The sequence below is a fragment of the Papilio polytes genome, unplaced genomic scaffold (assembly GCF_000836215.1).
Source record: "Papilio polytes unplaced genomic scaffold, Ppol_1.0 DF820956.1, whole genome shotgun sequence".
Lineage (NCBI taxonomy): Eukaryota > Metazoa > Arthropoda > Insecta > Lepidoptera > Papilionidae > Papilio > Papilio polytes.
The window spans coordinates 1,751,610-1,755,040 of record NW_013528248.1 but is presented as its reverse complement, the minus strand read 5'-3'; the positions used below and the strand labels follow the sequence as shown (position 1 = coordinate 1,755,040).

The 3,431-nt window shown below is 33.2% G+C and overlaps 1 non-coding gene across 1 annotated transcript; it reads left to right on the top strand.

Moving 5' to 3' along the window:
* The first annotated feature begins 1,752 nt into the window (after positions 1-1,752).
* Trnaw-cca lies at positions 1,753-1,824 on the top strand. The gene has a single exon. It is a non-coding gene; the product is annotated as a tRNA-Trp (tRNA).
* The last annotated feature ends 1,607 nt before the right edge of the window (positions 1,825-3,431 follow it).

Below are 3,431 nucleotides of genomic sequence, written 5' to 3'. Positions count from 1 at the left end.
GCAAATACATTTCAATTTATTTAAATCAATTTCACACATTTGTAAGAACAAACTTGAATAGAAGGCGACGACCCCTCCCCCTCCCCCACAGCCGCAGAGGTAATATTTATGTTAGAAACTTCTCTCAGTAATCTTAATCAAACTTTTCCCACATTTTTCATGCGAACGAACTCAGTTACAAGTTACAATTTCTTTGGTAATGTTTTATCAAGGTGGGGCACCTTCTATTTACACGTTTTTCTTGCAGAAACATTTATTTTTCTTTCAGTAACTAAGTTTAATTTATTATTGAAGTCAAATATTTCACCACGTCAAAGACATCTCTGATTAACTACGAGATAATATTTGAACAAGATTCTCCAACAAATTTATTTTTTGCTCCTATTGAACGCTTCAAAACATTTGTCGAGAATGAAAAAAATACATCTATAAATAACACCAAAAATAAGCTCCCTATTCTATTGAACATAAGTATTTTTTGAGTTAAATTGAGATACCTAATTTATTGACACATTTTCTAACTGAAACAGATTGTAAAAGTCATTTTACTTGCAAACATCATAGTAGTGTAAAAAAACTGTATGCAGCGCAGCGAAAATTTCAAAAGCAACGTTTTCATCCTTTTACGTATTGTCAAAGGATTTATCTCGCGGGTCTCGTGTGCAAGTTAAATAAAAACGGTTTATTTGTGTGCATATGTCAACAACTTTAGTTGCAATGCTTTTAACTGACGGCTGCAATTTGCGCACGCTCTCTGTACAAACTCCACATCGTCAGAGAGCTTCGTGTGGGGCCATAAAGTGTGACGATTATCTTTCTAACATCTTTTTAAATTCTAATGAAAACCTTCGATAATTCTAGATACTACATAAAATGCCGCGAGAGCTGTAAATGGTGGGTTTGATTTAATGTTTGGTTCCGTCGAAGAGCTATTGTCACCGGTAGTACCAATAAATCTTTGTGCGCAGATTGTGTTCGCGTGAGGCAGCCGTTAAGCTGTTTTATGAGGCCTGCCCTCACATCGCTCACTGCGGCCGCGTCTCGCAACGTAACGACAACGTTAAGTCCCCGCTACGGTCCCGCTACGGCTACGGGAGTAATGGATTATAGCCCGCCTTATACCTTTATTGGTTAATTCAAGATATTGATTTCACAGCTTTTACAATAGAGTACCTTTCACGGATATTTGATACTCTTAGCATTATTGTATTTGCTTTAATAAACTACATATATCTATAGATTCACTTGTATTCTGTTGAAATTGATTTATTGTAGTCATGCTTTTATAGTAGACAAGATAACACATCGTAAACGTGCTATAACATAGCTTCAGTTTTAATATAGACACAAGGATTAGGAAAACTAATTCAAAATTACAGACAGATAAGTTTTATCGCAATTTTAAAAGTAAATAAGTAATTAATACTGAAACACCTTAATTTTTAATTTCATGCGCTTTTTAAGAGTGATAAATATCTGTATTTGTGAGAAGATTTCTACAGCTTCACGGTTCACGAGGTGTCAGAGATCAACTTACTCTAAACTTCAGAGCTTGAGAACCCTTTAGGAAGCCTCGACTCAGCTCGATGTTGCTTATGTCATTCTCGGACGGAATTCGAGCCGTTTTTCCACAAGACATCACAAATGATCGGATTGTATTCTTGAATTAAAAAAAAAACAAATTGCAATCTCTGCCGTGCTAAGAAATTCTTCATGTTTTGTAAGTGTGAAAAATTGAATAGAGACTTCAAGGACTCCGTGGCGCAACGGTAGCGCGTCTGACTCCAGATCAGAAGGTTGCGTGTTCAAATCACGTCGGGGTCAATGTGCACTTTTTGTTTTTACTTTAAAACTAATTCGAACTTTTTTAAATACAATTCTGATATCTAAAAACAAAAGAATGTTAAAAATATACTCTTAATTATGGTCTAAACAAAAAGCGGGCGAAAATAGGCATTACAAAATTGTTTTCATTACTCTTTGTATAAAAGGTTTTATATAGATTTATTTTTATAAAAGTTTTCTGAATACCTCGTAAATACGAGTGCGGCTTCAAATGACGCGACTCGTCGAATATTTTGCTGTCGCGTATTTATTTACGAGGTTGCCAGTCAGATGCAGTGACTATACCCAACACATACCTATGCTCGCTGCAGCTTATAAAGCTCTTTCAATATTTCAAACATAATAATTATCCTCACCTACGTAATGTCATATCAGAAATTAATCCAAAAAATCGCAATTAAATTTATATTTTATACAAATAAAAGCAGCCATATTTCTCAAGTTTCGTTGCCGATTGCAAGTTATTTCATCAACTAATAATAATATGAACAGAGCTATGTTATTTTGTAGCATAACGTATAGAGAAATGACTTATTATATTCTTTTTACTTATTATCTGTAAGTAAAAAAATATAATAACTAAGTGACTTGTCGGTCGTTTAAGTTTCCAGACCTGTGACCGTTTACTGGTCTAAATCTCTTTTATGTCTGAGACAGTTTAGGCTCAATACATTATATCCAACTGTCAGTTAATATTTTTTCCGATAAATCTCGATAATAAAGGTTTTTTACTTCAAAGAAAAATGTACCTCGTGTTTCTTAAAACCTTTTTAGCTTCGTATAAAAATGTTTGCAGAGTATATTGTTTTATTAACAATAGAGATGGTTTGAATATTATTTTAATAAATAATTGAAACAATCGAAAACTGTTGCATATTAATATTTATTGCATTGCACTGCACTGGCTAACAAAAGTAATAATAACAAACGTAATTAGATTTTTGCGTTATTGTACTGAATGTCTAAATTTAATATGCATATCCAATTATTTAGAATACATTTGATTCGTTGTTAAAATTTCCACAAACTATATTCAACTTCAATATGTTACATTTCAATATGTGGCTCAAAATGAACACAAATCATTTAAATTTGTTCGAAGTAACTTTTGGGTTCGATAATTAATTAAGAAACGATTAAAATAGTTTTAACATGTTCTATAAAACAAATATATTACATAGAATAATTTATTAATGAAGGAGAGAATTTTAATAAGAGTCTGCAAGAAGGGTCCTCCAGAGGGCGCGGCAGAGGTCGGCGTGATGTGACCTGTGATGTATTCAGACCTTTTGGAGACAGCTAGCGAAGGGTGACGAGTTCAAAACGATACAATGTTTATTACATTCCAGAATACACGAACATTGATGTCTAGAGGTTGATTTAGTATAATTAAATGTTTCTATCATATTAAATTTGTACATTACAAGATGGGCTTGGATCCCGTGCCTAGCCGACCTTAGACTACGTCACGATGAGGGCGTACAAAAACAATTTAAGTTTCATATGTTTTAGTATTATTTGATATAACTAATCGTTCAAAATTAACAACCATTTCGTATCGTTATACCAACATGATTTTACTAAAA